The sequence below is a fragment of the Bombus pyrosoma genome, linkage group LG12, assembly GCF_014825855.1.
Source record: "Bombus pyrosoma isolate SC7728 linkage group LG12, ASM1482585v1, whole genome shotgun sequence".
NCBI lineage: Eukaryota > Metazoa > Arthropoda > Insecta > Hymenoptera > Apidae > Bombus > Bombus pyrosoma.
In genome coordinates, this window is record NC_057781.1 from 10,416,843 (window position 1) to 10,440,776 (window position 23,934).

A 23,934-nucleotide genomic window follows, 5' to 3' on the forward strand; every position below is an offset into this window, starting at 1 on the left:
AAGGTATACAAGTAAACAGTAACGAAGTGGTATGTAAGCATCGAGGAGCTGAAGAAAATGTGCAAGATGCGCGCATATAAACGCATCCTTCACGCATCCGTCTCGCAACGTTAAAGGCTATGTTCCTTGAAATGAGTAAGGAGGGTGCTCAACAGGGGAAAGGTTAATGAGGTACATGTGAGAAAAGGTAACGTTGAATCAAAAAGTTATATAAAGATGGGAGGATTAAAATTCGAAAGTGATACGTACTGTGTGCAATAACACATTAAAAGTAAAAGAGACGTGCGTATTAAAAACAATCGAATAACAGCTAGTAAGAATAAAAGAATAAAATTCTTCCGAAGAAGATATCTTCTTATACATAATACGTAAATCTTCGATTGAGTACAAATTATCCAAAAGATATTATATAAATATTTCCGATGACATCGAATTAAATTTATTTTACACTCGACTCGGTCGAGGTAATAAACTGTAAGAAGAGCAGCGACCCTGCAAAGTAATACGTGGAAATAACGCCTTACAATGTACGATGGAGGAATCTAAAAGAAGGGCAAGAGTAGAGAAAGTTAGGAAGAAAGGCGGTATTGAAAAATACGTCTGGCCCAAGTAAGTGGCAAAAACAGAAGAAGGGTAAGGTCCAGCGAGAACGGGGTACAAGACACACAAGTAAATAGGAAGTAAGAAAAACAAGAAGAAAGGAGACAAAGAGAGCGTAGCGCGGAAGAGGGCAAGGGTGAACTACTAAGGGAACGAGCCATCAGTTGGAAGCGACTAAGGCTAAAGGGGAATACAGGAGGGAAGTACGGTGGTGAAAGAGAAATGTTCGGTCGCAGTCGCGGCGGGGGTGCGAACCGAAGTTCGTGGGAAGTTGGCGAGATGATAGTGGCGGGTGCTGCCACCTGCGTGGAGGGCGTGGCGCTAGTTTTATCGGAGTTTAGTCTAACGAGAGCTTTGGCACGCGTCGCACAAGTCGGAAGCAGCACTCGTGTCGCTTTAGTCAGCCGCGTGAGAGCGAGAGAGTGACAGAGAGGGCGTGAGAGCGTGAGAGGTGAACGAGGGAAGAGGGAAGAGAGAGAGGCACGTTAACGGTGAGCGTGAGCGAGACAGAGAAAGGATAACGGTAGAACGTCGAGAGGACCAAGTGTAACACAAGCGAGAAAAAGATAGATCGAGAGAGAGTGGGCTAGGTACGGTAGCAAGTAGTGAGATGGGTGTATGCGTGTAGCGGAGAAGAGCAGATCGACGGCGACGACGACGAAGAGAGAGAAACGATGTCGTGAAGATGAATGAACGAGCATTCGGACGCAGTTGATGTTACGACGATGGGGAAGATTCCCAAGTGGAGAACGCGGTATGTATCGGCGCCGTCAGAACGAAGGACAGCAGATCTAAAATCACGGTGCTGATCGTGCAGATGAGGAGTATAGCGGCGGCAGTGACCATGGCGCCCCTGCTCGCATGTAAACAGTGCTTCATGCTCGATGCACGCTTCGAGAGTAACGTTACTGGTGTCAGCAGTATTTTTCTCATCGAGAGTAAACGTAGCTACAGTCGTCGTCATCGTCGTCGTCGTCATCGTTGTTCCCCAAGTTCTCGTCGGTTTCCCCGAGTCCGATGAACAGCCATCATCGAAGTCGCAACGTCGTCGTCGTCGAGAATATCGCGGACGTCCCCGAGACAAGACGGTATGGACGGTAGAGACGAGTCATGATCCTCGTCCTACCACGTCGCCGTTGTCCTCGTCCTCGTCCTCGCCGTCGCCGTGGTGGTCGCCGTCGCCGCCGCCGCGCGAAACCGTGCTCCGGCCGTTTGTGTTTGTTGATTCGTCGTCGATGCGTCGAACGTGTGTGCGCGTGCAAGACGCTGAGCCAAACCTTCGAGCGACGGTCAAACGTGATTGATGCGTCACGCATTCAACTGCTACCTAACAAGTGGTAACGAGCCCGAGAAGCGAGTACGTTAGTGTTTATCCTTGTGATTCTCATCAATCTTTTACTTTTTTTCCCTCGTTGTTACGTCTTTCTCTTACCTCGTCTATATGTTTTACGCGAACCGAGGTTTCAGTTGTTCCTTTTGTATCATCGACAGATAATCGAACGGTGGTCAGAGTATAAAGAGAGAGCACATGTAACCTGAGCGAACGTGCACCGCGAGAACAGCGTGAATGCGGCGTTGTAACGAGTCTTGATGATTTTTCGTCGTAGTATGTAGAATTATGCCTAAAATGTCAGAGATGTGTTCTGCACGCGTTTAAAATTCATCTTAACTTTCGTACTCTCCGAAATGTTTTTCGTGCAAACAAAATTGTATCGTGATCTTCTTTTATCATGGAAATTGAAATTGATTTGACACGCGTCAGTGCAAAGATAGTCTGTTGCATCAGTAGTAAGTGATACTTGTACCCGTCAACGTATACCTTCCTGAAAACTCGTGTTAAGGTTATTTGCAGCCAATAACTGTGTACCGCATCGATTTTCGAGAGGAACGTTTTTGTAAACGGTCTTAAACTTATTCGAGTACAACGTCTCTGTGTTGTGACAGATAAAATGGAGCATTGTTATTAATTCTGAAGCGTTATAGTATTACGACCCTACGCGATCGTGACTTTGTTAGAATTGAGGTTATTTTCCTAAAAACGATCAATTTATTCGTTAACGTGTATCTTGCAGAATCTATCGACGAATTTTTTAGAATTTTGGTTTCATTCTAGAAATCTAATCTATCTAACTTTTTTCTACCGTATATTATCTCTTTCTTGCTTTTGATTAACAACCTCCCGGTAAAGTTAACGCGGAGAGGGAAGCTGCAACGTGCATCGCAAATCTGTCTCATTTCTTTTCTTTTTCCCACGTTTCTTATTCGTAAGAAGTTTCATTAATACGAATTTCATTTATTCGACTTCTTTTTCGCATACTACAAGCGTTGAGCTAATTTCGGAAATTTATTACATCCTTGGCGATGCTGGGCCTTTTTTACACGAGTTTCTATGTATCGTGAAGTTCTATACGCGTTGTTCGGAAGTTCGATAGTCGAATCGAATGGACAGGTGGCTCTGTGCAAATCTTTCACGGACTCCTCAGTGTGATTTCGATCTCTTTATTCTATTCGACGTTTCATCGATTGTCTTTTCTTCTGCTTTCGCTCGGTAAGAATTTCGAACGACTAATTTTGCCATTTCTGCCAATCTAAATTCGTATTATTAATTATGTGACGTAAAAGAAATAAAGATCGTCGTGTTACAGTTTAAAATACTACGGATCTTGTTTCTTTTGCGATAGCTTACCACACGTTCGATGATAAATTTTCAGGAATTGTGATTAAGTCGCTGATATCGATGCCAGAGGGCAGCATTTAGTTTCGTCAAATAATCATTGTTTACAAAGTCGAATGTAATTATTGACGATTAAAAGTGAAGTACTCTGGCTGAATGTCTGTTGTTTATGAGTAGATTATCGGAAACGTGATGTTATCGTTTTGGCGAATACTTGTGAAATTGTAATTCGATATATGTTTTAACGAAGAGATATTCAAGCGGTAATTTTTTGATTTAGTTAATTTATCGTAACGTTAAAAATACGAAAGAGTAGGTATCCATATTGCTGGAAATACGTATTCATACGGCAAAATTTATTTATTTTAATTATTACTCTGTAAAAAAATTTGCGAATGTTATTGAAACGCGCATAAAGATATGTGCAAAATTGTGTTTAACAAAATTGTACTGGTTTTTTTTTTATAAAAATGCGTTACACACGGCGCAAAAAGTTTTGCAATAGAGTATTCTCTTTTTAAGTTTGCATATTAAAATTTTGATCTTGAAACCTCTTGATAAGAGAATGCACACGATATCAGCGCACTGGCGAAGATTTATCTTCGAAGAATTAGGCGGCCTGGTTTCCGATCGGAAAACATAAATCTCGAAAGCTGGCTGGTCGATCGCGTTTGATAAAAGTTCTGGTCGCGAGACTTGCTGAGATTCGTGATCAAAGTTGAGAGTTTCGGCCGAAATTGTTAGCTTTCAACCTTTTCTTCCATGTCGATCTTCAGAAACTTTCTGGACGCTAGTTACTTTCGACTCTATCTGTCGAGTTGTTTTTCGTTGCAAGGAGAATCGATACGTCTCTGGCCTCGACGCATCTTTCCAACTGTCCGGAAGCTGGAGGCATTTCGTGAAACACGTAGAAAATTATAGGAACTTCGCTGAACGACGTTTTGTCCCGAGATGAGACAGACATTAAAATGCGTTTGCACAAAAACGTTTCGTTAACTAAGCTTACATTTGATAGACATTCTCTTTGGAAACATTGCCAGAATGGAGTCGACGGTCCAAATGAATTGTATAACTGAATAAATATTGCTACTTGTTATCATGAGTTTTTAGAACGTGGGAATTCGTTCAGCGTTGTTTTAAAAGCTCGAGCTTCTTTGCTTTGTGAAGAAGGTAACAATAAGCAACGAATGAATAGACAAATACAAGATCAAATATACTTCAAAACTACAGCATTAAAATTCAAATTGAAACATTTATTTAAAATCTAAATATGAACGTTTTTCAAATGCGTCACCGATATGAATGAAAAGCTCAATTCTGGATTAACCTAGATTTAAATTAGATTCTGCAACTTTTTCAAATATCAGTGGATCATCGACGTGAATCTACAATCTCAAAGAAACCCACAAGTATAAATAAGCACCAACGATGAAAAACTTTAGTACATCCACCAGCCCTTGATACGAAACTACGTAAATATCTAATTACCAGTAACCGATGTACCACGCTACTGGTATTTGATATTTACTCCAACCCCCATGTTCCACTACAATAAACATAATAAATGTGTTTTGTAATCGCGGTTCGCTTTGAACGCTAATTGTAAACTACCGAGTTAAACTAGTAAAATCAAATATCGGATGCACGATTGTCATTTCAAGCATCGATGTTCGTACCGCTAAAAGAAATTGTACAACACGTAGAATTACTGTTAATTTCGAGTTGAATTGTTCTTTGGCGAGCCGCTGGATAATATGTAATTAACCACTGATTGTCGTGTGATGTTTCAGACGAATTCACGGGCCGTTCGTGTTGCGAAACGAGCCGCGATATCCAGTGACTCGTACGCCGATGAGAGAAAGGACGCGGTTCGCGCGAGTGTTAGCACGCGAACGATCGATTACGGGGCTCGATCGGACATCGTGACTCTGTCTGGTCGTTCGGTGGTGAGGCAAGTCGATGGCAATGGTGTTGCACGAAGTGATGACCTTCTGCGTGCCCGAATTCGGAAGAAGCTCATCTCTGTGTTGCCCCTTACTATCGACGCATACGTACAGAAGACTGAGGTGTATCATCCCGCACTCCAAACAACATATCGCTTATCCACCATAAGGTAAGAAAATTTGATTCTTCTATCAATTTCATATCTATCTCATGTCTTCGTAGAAAAATAAAGTATAATTATTATGATAGTTACTTTTGAAATATACGATATAGGTTTGATTGATTTTAATTCTTTTATTTTAGCTCTCAGTTGGAACGTTTTACACTTTATAAAATTCCAGTACGATCAAACCTGGATATCTTTATCAATAATCTAAGTTTATGTATCGTCGATATCGTTCATTCGTCGTTGAACGAATTTCCGTTAAAAATTACCTGCTCCGAAAATAGATTATCTCTTGGAAAATTGTACGACCTCGTGAAAAAGAAGGGCTTTTGTAATCAACGTCATACGCTTTTGAATGTGAATGATATTAACGTCGAACTCGCGTATTCAGCTTTATGAATAATTTTTTATTCCCCTTGATCGAATATATGATAGAACTTTCAAATATATTTGCATAATTCGAACAGGAAGATATTGTTTTGTAAAGTTTCTCATACATATGGCTTGAACGTATTTCATTTATTCATTAAGTGGTTTATACGACGTGTTCCTCCGCATTATTTCTTAAACCGTTTTATAAAAGCTCAGAAGTATAAGTCGTAGAAACTTTTACATGACGGAACTCTAGTACATTTAAGCAATAATTCTTATACAAATTATCTCCTAATACCATTAATCCTAATTGAAGGGAAACAAGCACGGATTTAAAGATTTTATATAAACTACAAAATACTATAATTCAATTATTATATCACAGTTTCAACATCATAATTTACCTTCTTATAAAATTTATCTACCATTTATCGTATCAAAACAGGAAATTTCTCCAATCACATGAAATATAGAAGCAATTCGATTATTGTCCATGTCCAATTAATCATGCTTCATCGTCGTGCGCGGAATTCGAAAATTATGCATTAAATTTCCTTCGTTTCTCGTGACGTGCGAAATCAGCTTTAAACACGATCGATGAACGACAGATCTATACACGTGACCCGTACATTATATTATTTATCAAAGTTTAATGAAATTCACTGCGCAGAATCGATTGCAACGAAATCTCGCGCACGAATATAAACATGATACACGTTGGATCAACGTATCGTCGTGCGATTTGTTCGAAAACAAACATGCAGCCACGGCGTGCAGAAAGGACGAGCTTCTGTTTCATTTGAGCTTGGCGTCGCTTGATTTGTATTTAAATTTATTCGAGGCTGTTTAACGCGTTCCAGAAACGCATCGCGTCGCAACTTCCATCGCTTTCGAAACTTCCATCGCTCCCGAAACGATACACCGTATCTCTGGAAGCGATAGAAAATTCGAGGCCACGGGTTAGTCCTTAAAAAATTAATTGCGGCATGCGATCTTAACGTATTACCATTTACCTGTTGCGCGTTCGTGACAACGTGTAAAAAGACGCGGTACGATCGAGTCTCGCGAACTGTCTGGCAGTACACGGGGGTGGAAACAAACCTGTGGTAGAATCGATCGCGATACTTGGTTTTTCCATGAGAAAGTTATCCGGGTTGATCCTTTCGTGGACAGTTAATTATAACAGTTTACGGTTGAGGTTCCACAATTGTATCATAGTTTCGTCTTTACTCGTGTCCAATAAAAGTTTTCTCATCTTTCCGTCGCCTCTCTTCGTGTAGCGATTCGCATTAGACGAACCAGTATTATATCGCACAGAGAACAAAGCTCACAGGCAGACGTGTCTAAAAGAAGTCTCGTAGGTCGGGCAATCGAACGATATTTGTTAATCGTTGCGACGCCATTACGGGACAAACAACGCAGTTTACTTGGTTAACATCGTTTGCGCGGAAGTAATGTTTGCTTTCGTCAGCGACCCTTGCTTTAAACGAGATTATAGGCCGCAAAGGCGAGCTTTTATTTTTATCTCTATTCACTCCGCAGATCGTGATCTGGCTAATAAGCGTTTTCCGGATGCTATTCTAACTCTTTCTCGTGTACACACTAAAAAGCCGTGACATTTTCCCCCTAGTCGCGAATCGCTTTTTCACGAACTTCTACGTGGCGTATTCAAAGAGCCAAATTTTCCTATTCATATCGAGCTACTACCGATTAATATTTAAGTTACATTACGTTTGAACTTAATTAATTAGTGTACTGAATGCTATAATAAATACAATGGCAATACTTTTTGTAGCCATTGTACATCTTTTTTTTCTTATTCCACTTATTATGTTTCATAAAATATTTGTAGTTATGTAATGTTGTTAACGATCCAAAGTCATTAACAGTGTCTCATAGGCAACATATTGCGCAACAGAATTCGCCCATCGAATAATTACTGCGCGTGACATTTGCATATACACGGCACTCGGTTCGTAGTTATTTTCGTTATTGTTCGTAGAATGTAATGTTTCTAAACAGTCGGTTTCCACTAGAATTGCATGTTTCCAACCCGCCATACATCGCGCTCGACGACACGTGATTAGCAGCCAGCACTTCCTAATAGAGAGTTTTAATCGCCGTTTGTGTCTATTCTGTTAATGCCGTTAATTACTCTACCGTGATAAACAGAATCATTTGTCCCCTCGATCGTATAGTATCTTTTTCCGTGGAAATAGAAATCGAGAACTTTTAGTCACGGCTTGTATTTTATAACTTGGTTTATACATAGAGATTGCGCTGACACAAATTATCATAGATACATAATTAGTCGTTAGATAATCGATTAGACACTTTTCCTTCTTGTTTCACGCGGCAATAATTATTTTCACAAATTCCAACTTGTTTCTCGTTAACCTTTTCTTCGTCCAGAAAATGTACCTCTGTAGTGGTTTCTGTAAAGCGAATATTCGATATAGAAAAGTGGTTTAATGCGATCGACGGCGTAACGAGCTTGTCAGCAAGCTAGAAATATCGTGTGTTAATTGTTATCGAGTATTAATTAATTCTTTCGAGTAAACGTCATTTCTTTTTATCTTCGTTAAGGTTTAACGAGGAAAAAAATATGCCGATAACTGTTATATCAAGTAAAAAGCTGAAAGATACGAAATTTCTTTCTCAGCACAGTTTTCTTAGATTTAAACATATGAAATTGATTTTTATAGCTGATCAGCATTAATTTCACAAGATATCATTTTTATTTTGCGAATTGTTATTTGCGTTTCATATTAAATACTTACAAGTTTAAGCAAATAGCGATTCGTTTAATTCGGGTCTGCTTTCGGTTTCAATCGGTTACGAAGATCGGCAAAGGCAAGACCTGAGAGTTTGCTCGCCGAACGACATCGTAGTTTCGTAGAAGAACATTAGTCTCGTTTAATTACTTTTACTTTTCGCCTAGTCTCTCAAAGGGTTGGCAGAATGTCAAAAACTCTTTGCTCCTTTGGTTCCTACATCGTTCCATCATTTGCATTCTATTTGCCTTCGTTTTTGCATGGACGAAACATCTTGTTCCTGCATATGGATCGCGCAACTTGATAATGCTATATACCGCTTTCAGTTTACATATGTAATCACAGCGTATCGAGTCGATCGAAACATTTGTGCGAGGAGACGTTGGTTTACGAAGGAAATTTGACCGAATCACGAACTAACGAGCAATCTGGACAAACGAGGCTAATTCATGCGGCCAACTGTCGTGAAAACTGGAGGCGCGAGCGTTCTAGAAACGACCGTGTATCTATACGCGTTCTCCGGTGAAGCTTAAATACTTGCAACCTACGTGAAAGCTTCAACCTCGTGAATGAAATGGAGATATAACAGAACGAATTGGGATGGAACGAGGTGACGTGTATTTCGCGAATATACTCGCACTTTACGCGTGGGCCTGTGGTCTCTTTTATATTCGAAAAGCAGAACGACAAACAGAGCTGTGGCATTTTTGTTCATTTCATCGAAGCGTTACGAGAAAATCGAGCGTTCATTGGCTATTTCAATGAACATACGAACCACAACTGCGGAGAGCCATCCCTTTTTTCTCCATTTTTATTTCCTATTCGGTTTCGAGGTATTAGGAAATTCTCAACCGAAACCTAACACTTTTTGCTCGATTGGTTTATGGTTTCGCATTGGAGGTTCGCGGTATGTTTGACTGTGAATAAAGCGAACCATCCAAGTGGATTGGATTTATATTGTTATGGGAGCGTTTTACGTTTGACGAATATGGTATAACTTCTTGATGTCTTTTAATGCTTTTTATTGCTGTTCGTGGTTTCAATCGTAATCGTTGAATGTGTAAATTTTATTTGTTCCAGGGAAATCATTTTTAAGCGATTCGCATTGGGTATCGTATCATATTTTATTCTTAATTTGCATATTCATTCTCAGCTCCACCGTTAGAATCCTCCTTTCGTATTTTATAAAGATGTTCGTTGATTTTCTTGTAGTCTCGTTTTCGTATAGTCGGATATTCCTTACGTCTTTGAAGTTTCATCGCCAAACGGAATTCTCTTTTTTTTTTTTTTTATCGCGAGTAAAGTTTCTCGCGTTAAAGGGGATGCGTTTGCATGATCTCGTTCCTCCGTCTCCCGAGACGTTATCACAATGCATGGCATGGACCTCTGTTTGCCTTTTGACGTTACCTCGTTTTATTGTTGGACGGTCTTGGAATTTTTATGGTTTAAAGAAAAACTTCCCGCCACTATGCGTGTTCCGCGTTTTATCGTCGACGGTTCTCCCGATAGCTAAAGCTTGACAAACTACAAACACAATGGAAAGTATTTCATCTCTTTCTTCATCAATATCTTCCACCGTGAAATTTTTCTTTCATTCGATGAAGCATTGAATTTTTCATAAACAACACGTGCACCGTATCTATATAGCATAGTATTCGAATGAAATTGATATTAATTGATTTCTCAGAGACGAAGTCCTCGTGTGTATGTATATGCGTGTGTGTATCAGTGCGTATATTTGGCATTCTTTCTATAAACTCCCGCTTCAACTTTTCCAACAAGCTGCATAATCCGAAGAAACTTGGGAAGACAATGTTTAATCTGCGATGCATTATTAAGAATCGATCCGCGTCATAATTTGCCGACTGATTCCATAAGAACTTTCGATCACCAAGTTCTCACGACGGGTCGAAGCTAGCGTCGTATAATTAACTTTTAAATATTTGCTCGCAAAAGAGAGGCGGAGATAGGATTTTAATCGTGAACGGTACTTTTTATCTTGCATGTATGTATGGAATATACGTGATCAGATCGGGTGGAAAAAACATTGAATGGCGCTATCTTGTCTTTCATCTTCCGGGTCACGACCTGGGATGCGCGTGTGCCATTGCATCTTTTTCAAGATTTTTTCTTCGTGTCCATTTCAGCTTTCTTTGGTCTTGCACATACGCTGTCGTTGCTTTACCGAGAAACTCGTATTTGTTCGAACGTATAATTTATTTCGATGCGTAACAGACAAGGAAACGTATTTGTAATCAACGGGCTAACATGACATTTGGGACGTCGTGTGTACAGGATCATTTGCATGTCCGTTTCATTCGCGACTGATTTTCTCCGACATTAGGAACAGGTGAGCCGTCGAGCTTTGACATATTTCCGCAACTATTCAGCCTCGTTGCTGCGGTTTGATAAATCCTAGTCGTCCATACTGGCTCATTAGCATAATAGGGGTTAATTTCTAGGCAACGGACAGGTATATGCGTCGACGTATTAACAAGGTCGAATTTTTGGCATTATAAGTTTCAAAAATGTGGAAAAATAATTAAATACGGGGGAAGATAAATGTCTTGAGAGACATAGATTTAGGTTTTGGACACCGGGTATAGCGTTCTGGTTGAGCTTAACGAAGATATATTATTTTCTTCCAAAATGTGAAATAGATGCAGCTTCTATGATAATGTCAAGACGAATGTTAGCTATCACGGTAACGTGACTCTGAAATTCCAAAGTCTATAGGACGAGTCACATTTTCGTCTTTATTACGAGTTATCGATGTCTAATGCCCTAAAACTAGCGGTGCTTTCAGCTGGATTTTCCCCCTTATCCCTCTTATAAATCCGTCACGGTAAAAAAATTCTTCTCGTGAATGGGACGCTTTGTCATTTCGCCTTTCAACTAATTTCAGAATACGTCAAGATGGAAGGAAAAGTTGGAGAAAATTCAGCATAAACCAACTCGTTTCTCGTCTTATCTAATTTCTTGCGTATCTTTCATCTGGTTCGTGAAAAGCTACGTTCTAAAGATAACTGTACCACTTTTTGCTATCGTACGAAAATATTTGAATTTCGAATCGTTTAAAGTGAATTGTCCTGTGTAATACTTTAAATTCATATCCGCAATGTTACAAGCACTAAAAATTAAAGCAATAAAATTAACGCTAGAAAAGAATATTGTAATAAATTTCAATAAATCCAAAGCTTTTCATCAAATACGATTTATTTCTACTTTTTGGTTGTAAATGCGTTTGTTAACAATGCCGGTCTTTATCAATGCACTGTCGTACTTGCTACAACATTTAGTCAGACATCGCCGTAGTTTACGGATTTTGCGTTGGCCACTATTTCCTGTACAGCGAAATTACTTTCCTTGTTGTATAAAGGCAATGCTTTGAGGCAGCTTACGTCAAATAGTGCTACGTATATTAAGAAAAATCTAAATGGACTGAAGCAAACGTATCTTTTTGTTAAATAATGCATCAGTGAAATAAGTTCATTGTGATATAATCAAAATCGTTTAACGACCAACGAATCCACTATTTTTTAATAAACATAATTACTACACAATGAATAGAAAATTATTTGTTATGCATAATACATTCAATAACGGAGGTGGCATTTCGCAAAATCAAGAAGAACGAAAAATCTTTTCCATAAGCTTCTTTGCTTCTTTTGAAACCAGTTGTTTAACAAGATAATATTTTCTGATAATATTTGGTGTCATGATAGTTCCATTATTCCGGTAACACGTTTGTCTCTAGAATATACACGCTTCTTCCCTGGACATTTTAAACAATTTTAAGATAGAACAGATCGAGGCCGAGAAAGACGATGGTCCACAAATCTCGACGTTACATCAGAGTCAGATATATCGTTTTTCTCAGGAATTCTGTTCCGGACAAGTCGGTGCATATAATCAGAATCGAGGAATACGCTATTTTCAAGTAAAATCTTATTTCGTTCAAAGTTTAAAGAGAGTAAATAATTCCACGTTTTTCGTAGAAATAGTTTCTGCTTCGTTTTAATATGATCCCGAAGGATGACACACGTCCATGCTACTTGAGGTCGGAATTTCAGACGATCCTTAGTTCAGATAGTCATTAAAAGATAATTAGTGATTAAAAGTTTGCCGACAAGAGTTGAACTTTTCTGCCACTTTTTGCTCCAGTTAGTCTCAGAACGGTTCGAATAGCGGTTCATTAACGAAAGAAATCACGAATACTTAAGCGGGTCCTTGAGTTTTTACAATTTTCTTTCCAATCTCTTCCAACAATGTATAAAATATACTTTTTCGGTATTTAAAAATTCCTGTTAATAATTAACAAATTAATAACTGTCGAATCGAGTATCTCGTTAAATTCGGTGGATAAATTTTTGAAATTTTCCAATACAACATCGTGATGATATTAAAAATATTATTACGTTAATTATAACAATAAGTGCTCTGGATGAGAAACGGAGCAGATAGTGATTATTTAATGCAATCAAATTTATTTTATGCATGTTGTACATATACAATTGGCGTTTAAAATGTAATCGTCTAATGGTCCAAGATAAAAAGGACTACGCTGTTCTGGTCGATTCTACTTGGGGATAAACCCCACGCGAATCACCCCTTGCGGGTGAAAGTTAAACTTTACTTCGAGAGTATTGCTAATTTAAAACGCCACATTTCCTGCCAACTAGTTGCATTCATTTAAATCACCTACCGAATGTACAGGTCTAATTACAAGCAAAGTGAAGAGGAAATAACATTTTTCGATAATCGTACGATTAATGGAAATTTTTTAATGAAACGATCGGCGTGCAATCTTTTGATATCGATGCTCTGTTTGTCGACGATTAATTTAATCGGACGATGTTTAATAATGTTACAAATGTATTAAGGTAAAATTAGTATCTTCGTGTCATATATTACTTGACATAATATCAAGGGGTTGATCGTTCCCCTGGTCGTTGTCTCTGGTCTTAACGTGGCATTTTAACGCGTTGTTCTTATAAAATGATAACGACGATTAAAGCGATTGAAACTCGTTTCCTCTCGATGAGAGCCGAGACGAATTCTAGGTCAGATTCTCGCGGAAAGTTAGCAAGAATAGGCTATACTATTCAAGGATTCACCATTATCTCGAAATGTCAACGAAACGAACGGTCGAGCGAATTCGAATTTTCCATGGAACGAAGCAGTCGTGGAGATAAAACTTGTCGTTAGGTTAGCTTCGTGACGTAGTGGAAAGGTCCAGGATCATCTGGTGTGTATTCGTGAGTAACGTAGGTTGTAGCGAAGGAAACCGGAGCGAAGTAGACCGCGTGGCTTCTAGTTGGAAGTAGAAAGGGTCGATAGCCCTGCTCGTACGGCGCTCGCGCCATCAGCATGCCATAGGCTGTTACGAGGGCACACACGCGCGGGCGCGCGCGCGCGTTTCCACGGATCACTGTGTACACAGCAGCCATGGGTTTTGAATCGCCAGTCCTCGTGACCATGTCGATTTCGACGTTGTTATGCCGTTTGGTTATCTTGAAACGTATGTATTTGCTGATTTGATTGATAAACACCATTGTATTTTGAAATGTTTGCGTTCACGATGGCTATCGATTATCGACAGGCAGATTAGACCGAGCAGATTAAGAATTTTCTAAGATTAATTTCCAATGTAATATTTGGAAAGATTCGACGAGAAATTACTTTGAGGATGTTCTTTTGATTCGTCGTTACCATTCTGTAAATTTCACGTTTATATTTTTCAACCGAGTATCGAATAGCAAGTTAAGGATTGCGCAACAAATTATTCGGTGACGCGAACGGAGCATAATCCTTGTTTCACACGGCACTAAAATATCATACTGAAAATCGTGCATGAAAGTCGCGCGGTACGCGCTTTATCATCATTACTAGCGGCTTTATCGGTAACGTGGTTTCAGGGTATTGCGTAGCATTGCGAGAAATTCCCCTAGAGGGAAACGTGACGAGACTAGAGGGGGTTGAAGGATTTATGGGAGGAGTAACCCGGATGCTCGAAGTTGATCCTTCAAACGAAATGTGATTGCAAGTAGAAAGCGACGTTTTTGGACCGACAATCGGTCAATAGTCGGAAGGCGAAAATCAACGCAACGTGACGGATGGAATTGTAAATATTACCGTCGATATTTCTGATAAATTATTTTTACAAAATTTTATTTGTAAAATTGATGATACAGAGAGTAGATAAGCAGAACTATATTACGAACGAAACGTATCCTGTTGTTTAAAACCGAAAACGTCGAAATTTAGGATATCTTCGTTCGGTCAATAGTTCGATATCGCTATTTACGCGTTGTATCATATCATATTGTATCATTGTATACCATAGTGGAGTTATTGATATCGTGCGGTATCTTTTTCTCTAGAAATTGCGTGTGATCCGCAGTTTGAAAATATCGTTTGACGTAACTTTCCGTGGAGCATTTTAATATTTTGTAATATTTTTATAATATGGGGAACAAATACGATGAGACGATTTGCATTTGAGGGGAATAGAAGCGGAGATAAATCCTAGAAATCTAGGCACAGTTGAAAATTGAAGGATATATACAGGACTAGTGTGTGGCACGTTCTTTGACAAAGATACGTTAAATGACATTTAGCATAATTTAGTTAACATCTGTGGAAGAGCGACGAGTAGTCAAAGGGTGGAGAAGCGTAGGACACAAATAGAATAAAAAGTTTAAACAGCGAATAATTAAGCAGTTGCCTCGTGCAGCTTAAAATGTCATAGCTTAATAATATTAATATGATATCGAGTTAATTCTCATCTGGAACGTCTTTGTAAATCTTCCAGCAATTTCTATTTCTCCTATTATTCCAGTTGCAAATTATATTTTACGGACCATGTATTTATAAAGGCGATTTAATAGGAAATATCGTACGATAATATTTATAAGAATATTTATAAAACGCAAGTGTTTCGTAACATTGATAATATCTTCTCATATTAGTCTCATATCAAAAAATGTTAATAATATTTTCTCATATGAGATTGCTCACGATTATTCCACGAACATTGTGTATTACAAAGGAAGAAAATATTGGGGCTATCGCATGTTGATTTAAAATGTTAAACTGTTTAAACTGTATGATCATGTGTATATATATATCTGGTATGCCACTATTAAGTGATTTGTTACTTGGTCGCGTTTAGTTTAGGAGTTCGGCCCAGCAAATAAATGGATTACACAGTCTGTGAAGTTAACCGCGACAATTTGGTTATACACATTAGATAATTTGAGTAGGAAATAATGTGCTTAACGCGACGTTGTTACATTTTCTAATTGTGTTGGAAAATAATACTAGAGTAAGGAGCAGTATTAAATTAAAAATATTCGGAAATACATTTTCAAATTAACATTTTATACAATTACAAAACAGAGTCATTCGTTTGTAAAAGTAGTGAAATATAAGAAGGGGCATTTTATTGTTATGATATAAGTTACACGATGATAAACGTGATACGTAGTATCAAACGATTGAAGAATGATTAAATCACCTACGAATGGCCAATTTATATTCGATCATTTGAAAGTTAAATTCATTTTCTTAAGACTCGCGTTCTAAACTGCTCATCGCGTTCATCAATTTCACGATAGAACGTGATTTAAAACACGATAAAAGAGTGCAAACGAAACAGTAAGCAGGTAATGATAATCGAGGCATTAGATTCGATTCGCGAGAAGAGAAAATTTCACGCCCGATAGGCGAAATCTCGCGGTGACGATAACATCCTCCGTGTCTTACAATTTCCAGAAATGTCAAGGAGGTTCTCATTTCGTGATATAGATTCGCAACAATTTATATCCGCTTCAAAGACAGTTTCCTTGTATTTTCCTTTGCGTCATCTCGCGAAACGTCTTGTTATTTCGCGGAAAGTGTTTCCTAAGAGAACATTCTGTTCCTTTAACAAAGTTTCGTTACTGATGAAAATGCTTGCCTCCGTGACGAGTTTTCGTCACGCCTGTGTTTCGCGAATTTTTCATTGCCTTCTATGAGAAAGTTTCATCCTTCCGCCCTGGTGAAGTTCTATTTCTTTCTTTTTCGTTCTCCCTTCGTTGTACAGGGAAATGTACGATTATGTTAAATTGTGCTTTCTTTCCTTTATATACGTATATTCGTCCCCTTTAGCGTTATGCGTGTTTCTTTGTATCTTTTTCCTATGTCGTTAAACAGAAATATCGTTATAAATATGAAAGTTCCGTACATTTAGAAGTTTCCAAATTTTTCACACCGAGAGACTAACTTTTAATCTACCTTGTCGCGAACTATCGTCGATTATCGTATTGTCGGTCTACAACGTATTTTTCATTCTTGTTGTTCCTACGAGAACTTCTTTAAAATTCGCTTGCAATTACAGTTTCAAACTTAGTTCGAGAATAACGAGTTGTTATAAATGTTCTTTATACGTTTTTCATTTAATTAGACCGCGTTGTGTGGTTTTTCTTCGGAAACTTTGTGTCGACAACAGGACGCTGCGCTAGTTAAGATCGATAAAGAGATTACTATTTGGTTCCATTAATATTACTTTTCAGCTACTCAGAGTCCGAAGTTTCATGAAAAGAGTAATAGGATATCCTAAGGAAGTTTCGCACGATTCTGAAATACGGTGCAGTCGAAGATGTACGAAACGCTCGATGATAAACGACCAGAGAAATCAAACTTGATCAATAAACTTAATCGTTGAGAAAACGATAATGATTCACCTCCAAATAAATATTCAAACGTAGAAGTGAAAAGTAAATATACGTTCCAATATTTAAATTTCGATTTTTGTCCATCCTTCTTTTATTAAAAAAAAAAAAAAAGAAAACAAAAATTCGTCAGAAATTCCGTTTGCCCATCGCTGTCGAAACTTTCCAAGTTTCAATTTAAATGCAAACATAGTGGAAGTGTCGATAAAGGGCAGTGATTCCGCGACGACCGGGGACTTGTTGAATATCGCGTTTAATATTGTGAGAATTCCGCGTGCGTTGAAACACAGTCGCTCAGACAATCGGGTGAGCGCACAGACGACAAAACATTTTTATGAACCAACATAAACGGTGCTCGTCGCGGCCGGTTCGCATCAATCGCTGTTGAGGGCGAGCGCGCGATCGATCGGCGGAGAAGCAGTCGAGAGAGCCGACCTGTAAAAGGTGAAATCTTCGTTCATGCAAGCTCTACGCCTTTACAAAGCGAGGAACACTTGTTGCCCGGTTTGGTTTCTCGAACCTGACGAGTGTCTCGTGCGTGAGACAACGGCACGTAAATAATTTCGCGCGACTTTTCCATCCGTGTGTGGAATTCGTACGCTATCGCTTTCATCCACGTCGAATCAAGCTTGCGTGTCGAACGAACATTACTTCTTGTTTCCTAGGTCTTTTGCCTCTCTTACCGCGATCGCACGTTCGTTCGGCTTTCTTCTTTGAAATATAGTTGCTTACGAAAGTATGCGAATATTTATATTATAGGAAACTTTTACGAATAAATCATGCGCGTTATACGAAATATCGATTACGTTAGGTCGAAGGAAATGAAAAGGGAAACGGCTGCGAGGTGTGAATTTTACGGATGAATCGTGAGAACGGTGCGAATTATATGGATTTATCGCGGGGATGGTGTGAATTGTACCGAAAACGATGAGATGTGTTAATGTATGTGTAGGTACACTGTAATCGTGAGTCGTTGCGTTGTTTATGCATTCGATTTGCATGAATTTTGGTTTGTGTGATAGAATGGAAGGTATTGTACGTTGTTGTTTTAAAGATTAGGCAGATTTAGCATGGAATAACTGTACCATGTACGTATATAATTTACAATACAGTTTCGCTAAGCTTAGCTTTTTAATTCACCGAACTTAACTTTTCAACGTTGCTTTTGATTATTTTATTTCGTTTCATTTTACATTTCTGTATAAACAGAATAAATTTATTATATTTAGTTGTTCATGGTACGCAAAAGTATAGAATAACCGATCGTATAAACTATTTGTAGTGTTATATTTGATTCTGTCGTGGACCAATATTTGATGAAAAATGAAAGTTTAAAAAAGAGAGAAAAAGTAATATGACGAATGGAATATTGGTGATCTATAGGATTGAACGAGTTAGGGAGAAGTTGACAAATTGCGAACATGATTGGGAATGGCATACCAGAAATTGGATTATTAGCCAGTTCAATTTAAGGGATCTTGTTTTATCTGCTTCCATCAGAGTTTCTGCTTTTCCCCGATGAAATTCCGTCATAGTTTTTCTTCGGAATGGGTGTTACTTCGACCCAAAACAATATCAGTTCGTTCTCTACTAGATTACTATCGTGAACTGAAACGTACAAGTTGTTCGAAAATTCCCAATGCAGTTTAACAAGTAAGAACGAATTGCAGCTAAGCAGTAGATGAAGGATCTCCGTATAAGAAAATATACGTGTTATTTTTGTTGCGAATTATCAACTAAATAGCGATCGGTCGGCTGATATCGCCAACCTTGAGCGAGTTAACGCTCAATGTGTAGGTAAATTGAATATATCGAGTGTTAGTATGGTTTGCAGTACTTTATTTGCAGTATTAGTATACACCAGGAGTTTGATCACGACGGTTGTACGATCTTGTTGAAACTGAATAAGAACAGTACGACGCTCTGATGAAGACTGTCGTAGGATGTCGTTGCTACTCTCATCGCAAGATTCGTCTCGTTCTTACATCTTGACTTTCAGTCCACCTTGAGTGGACCTTCAGTCCACGGGCTTTCCCTGGTTTAATTATGGGTGCATTTTCTTTTGTATTGCCAGCTGTTTACCTTTGCCCTGACCCATCGGCACTCAAGGTGTTTTTAAGCTCTTAATGATGTCCGCGTCATAATGTTTACAGCTTGGGGAAGAAGGCAATTTGAATTTTCCCCAAAAAGAGGGATGCATTGTCCGGGTCATAAACTGACGGCCGCTTCAAATCCCGAACAATTTTATCTTTTTTTTTCCGCACGGAAGAAATCATTGAAACATTTCATCGACATCTGCTTGGCGTATTTCTCTTCTTTCAGATGATACCTAAAAGTGTATATTTCAGCTTGTCTTGCTGTTTACAGCACATTACGTACATTTTTAGTACGCGAGAGAAAAATAGGGCGTCGAAGGATTTTCAGTCTATTTATTCCGATTTATTTGGGTAAAACGAATAGTCAGGAAATTTATTCGTTGAATTCAATGAGTAAAGCGAGATAGCGAGCCTACCTATCGTGGTCGTAAATTCTGTATGCGAGCAATTTCATTACTGCGAACGTTGTATAACCATAGTCGCTATTACTGTTTTAACCTGTTATCGGCGTAATGCAAGTCCTATTGCGTTTAATTATTCAGTCTGCCCCATCTCCCTCGTAAATAAAACTGAAGGTGTGTCAATGGAACGTTAATGCCACACTGAAACGCAAATTCTTTCGTATTATTACGTAACCTGCCGTTTATTTATCGTTACCATCAAATCTTCTCCAATTAAGTACGCTATATATCTCTAATCGATAAATAATGGAAAAGAAGAAGAACGACACGGTCATTTAAAAAATGCTTATTAATATATCAACGATTCAAGCTTATTAATTGATCACGACGAATCGCATCTGAAGAAAAATTATTATATAAATAATTTCTTATTTTCATTCATTTCCAAGATATTCGTTTATATCGTACAAAGGTATTCGTTTGAGTTTTATAAGAAAAGTTTTCCACTAATCATTCTTGTACGTTGTCAACGACAATCCACTCTTTCGTCACTCTTAAATAACATAAATATATTGAATGGTAGGAACTGGATACACAGGGGAACAAAAATATGCAATAAGAGAATATCGAGACCGCTGTATTTACCGATGCATTTAAGCGACGATTAATGTCAGTCGCAGAAAGTGACGGACACAGCTCGCTAAGTATCCCAGCAAATTAAAGCATACGTCAATTAAAAGTCAGCGTACTATGAAATTGTAACGCGACTTCTTCCACTACGAATGGAATCGAACACAGATCCCTAAATAAACGACACGGCGTTGATAAATGGTATCCTTGTTTTCTCCTACCTTGGTTAGCCATCTATAAACCTTCTTATTTACATCAGTCACAGTCGCCTAAATCACCTTGAAAAGATAGTGTTATAAATGAAATTTGCACGAACTTTAGAATTTTGTTAGTTAAAAACATCAACTTGTCAACTTTATACGCGGCTAAATATAAGTTTGTATTGACTCAGGTAATTGTTAAACATTGCTCAGGGAACGCAAATAGATATGTAGGAATTTTACTTCAAACATGTCGTCGATAATGGAAGAGACTTGGATAACTCGGAGGGGATTACGCTCGATAGATTTCACGTTGAAAATTAGAAACTTTCGTTACAATCTTTCCGATACATCGGGAAACGTTGATTGGAATTTATCGTTGAAATACTACGAATCGAGGGCGCGTGATAAACAAAAGGTTGAAAATGTTAGATGCTAGAGATATTTTCTGCATGTACAGATATACGTTGATCGTTAATGCTACAAAGAAATTCCACGCGGTAACGTTTGAAGGAAATATTATGAGAATACCTGAATTTATAATTATTTTGAGACACGTTAAACGAATGTTTAAATGGATAATTCGTGCAAACATGCAAGTAAAATATAATTACGCGATATTAGGGAACGAGGAATTGAATGAAAATAGAATAGCATCGTATTATGGAATAGTTGCAGAATTATAGAACGCGTTTAACATTTAATTAGAAAATTCTGTCTTCTCAGCAGGAAGATGAATCGAGTCGTAAGCACGAAGATTTACCAGATCGAATCCTCTTAAGACCACTATTTCCCTCGACAGGAGCTACCGTTCTCTATTCGTTTACAGTAGATACGGGGAGATTGTTGGACAGCTTTCGGATTGGATTAGCCGGCGGAGTACGTGAGAGTCCCAGCGACATTCCACCCTTCGATCCGTCGAATCCCTTGGCCGAAATGGATACAGACAAACCGCAGGAGACGGTTTGACTCCGACTTGTGTTTGACCGCTTAATTTATGCGCGCAAAAGTACACCGAGATCATTTCCCTCGTTTTATTCGGTTGCATCTCTCATACCGACGATCTTTCGGAGGAATTATCGTCGAATTATTATTACGTTATATGATGTTAGGCAACAAATCGACTTTTGAATCTAAAACGAACTATTATCGAGAGTATTAACACTGAAAATACTTATATTACTTTCTAAACCAAAAGAAAGAAAGAAAAGCTGGAAGTCAGGCATTCGAAAGAATCTTAAATCTCAAGCCCCGGAAAAATACTTGCGTAAAGTACTTACTGTAAAAAAAAAGAAGGCTGAGAAGCTCGTGAAAATCTTAAATTTCAACTACCCTCCAACTTACTAATCCATTTCAGACTCGTCGGCGCAGTTACTCCGTTATCGCGTCTGATTTTCCACCACTTTCGTCACGTTCTCTCGTTATTTTCAATCTTATCCTCGTTTCCCTTATTTTCCACTGGATCGAATCTTTCTTATGGTCGATTTAAAACGTCGCTGTTATCATCATCCCCCATTATCTTATCAAGAGGTTTTCGAGCGTCCCGTTTTCCATTTCTTTCTATTCCGTCGAATTGATCGACGGTGATGATTTTCAAGGTGGCCCAAGTATCCAGCTATAACGATATTCGTATGCTAATTAAGCGTCGGCCATTCTTTCGTGACTCGATGGCTCGGGCAAGCCGACGCCATTTGTTCGTTACCTTTTCGCTCGCTTTACAGGCTCGTCCTACGCTCCACGGGTCAGGGTAAATCATGTGACGTCATAACAGGGTGTGGTGATTTACGTGAGACTTCGACATTACGGTTACCCTTGCATGAGTGCACCACATCCGTGTGACGACTCGCAATTGGGCCAACACACGAGCACCTCGACGCAATTCGAGCGCTCGAATTTTTGCTCCTCTCGCGGAACCACACGTCCTGCGACAATTGCAACCGGGAACCTGACTTAGCTTTTTCGAATTTCTCCTATTGTACGCTTCGTTTTATTCGTAATTTGCAAACGATTTTACGAATCTTCCAAAATATACAAAATTACGTCAATTTTTCATTCGTATGTGCGCTTTTTTCCCGCGTGTCTCACGTGTCAAAGGAGCCGTCGCTTCAGGTCGTTTGGCGTGAAAATGGACCAGTCTCGTTCGATTTACGCTATCGCGACGTGAAAACGAACGTCGGTAAGAAAAAGAAAGCACGCGTAGGGATAAGAAATCGAAAACACCGTATACCGTCCCAGCATCGTGGTCAATCAAAGCGGCGTTTATTTAATTTTTTTCTTCACCGACGTTCCAGACGCGGATGCACTGCATCCCGTGTAGTTCGCGTTTCGTTTTTCGTTTCTCTCGAGTTGAACGGGTCTATTTGCCGTGCCATCGCTTAGAATGTTCGGTTTTTCCGTGTCGTTCCTCGAAAGCTGATAAAACATCGTTAGAGACGATTAAACGATAGCAAAAAGACTTGGGCAGGATTACTTTCAACTGACGATGGTGGTTGTTCGATCGGACGATACTTTTCCGATTTCTAATCCATTTTAAGCAATCGGTTACATCGTTTAAGCTATGGATTTAATCGTTGTTCACCGTCTATCTCATTTGTTAGCGAAGCAGATTCGTGGCTCATCAGTTGCAAAGAAAGACGGAGCATAGTAAATTTTTTGAAAAATAAATTCCGCTCCGTTCTTTTATTTTCATCGAAGGAAGAAAGAGAAACCAGGAAAGGACACCAAGGAGATAAAGTTGTAGAATATTTCCTAATTAGACTACTTTAGTACCAAACTATAGTTACTTGAATCGCAATAAACTGTTCTTACTGCAAGTATACGATTCTACAAGCAACGTAGTTGTTCGGACGATATACGAGTCGAGGTTATCAGCGATTCTACAGCAAGGGAGATGGGAATTTTTACAAAGCAGCATGCTTCTTTGGTTCCTCTATGTTCCATTGTGGCTGTCCAAGTTATCCCAGGGTGAGTTTCATCGTCGTGATTCCGACGTAAGCGGCCATAAAGGCGTTAGTGTTAAAACGGTGTTCCGGCGAGGTAGACGTTGTTGAAAAGAGAACAAGAGAATCTCTGTGTGTTTGCTTGTATGGGTGTGGGTGGGCTGTCCAACATGCACACACTAACCGCAGACCTAATTGTCTGGCCGCTTGTGTGCGCGCTATTCGCACACAGTGTGTCTTATCGTATGCATTTAGGCCGGCGTCCCAACGTTCGCTAACGATCACTGTAAATGCAGATTTTTGGCCCAAGCTGAAAAACAACGGCATACTTTCACGCCAAGAAGTCGCCGCTGCGCTCTCTATTGTACAGAGGTAGCCGGTGATAAGAAACCTCGAATGCTGGATAAACAGCGTGAACTGAATA

The 23,934-nt window shown here is 39.0% G+C and overlaps 1 protein-coding gene across 4 annotated transcripts in view; it reads left to right on the forward strand.

Annotated features, from left to right (window-relative positions):
• The first annotated feature begins 966 nt into the window (after positions 1–966).
• The window catches only part of LOC122573450 (blood vessel epicardial substance-like), a 61,656-nt gene continuing 38,688 nt past the window's right edge, over positions 967–23,934 (forward strand). Inside the window, exons 1-3 of one of the 4 annotated variants that reach the window (XM_043739814.1) lie at positions 967–1,957; positions 2,924–3,148; positions 5,065–5,387. The gene's annotated coding sequence lies outside the window, so the exon portion shown is untranslated. The remainder of the gene's footprint in view (positions 1,958–2,923; positions 3,149–5,064; positions 5,388–23,934) is intronic. The other 3 variants (XM_043739815.1, XM_043739818.1, XM_043739816.1) reach the window with 3 other exon arrangements.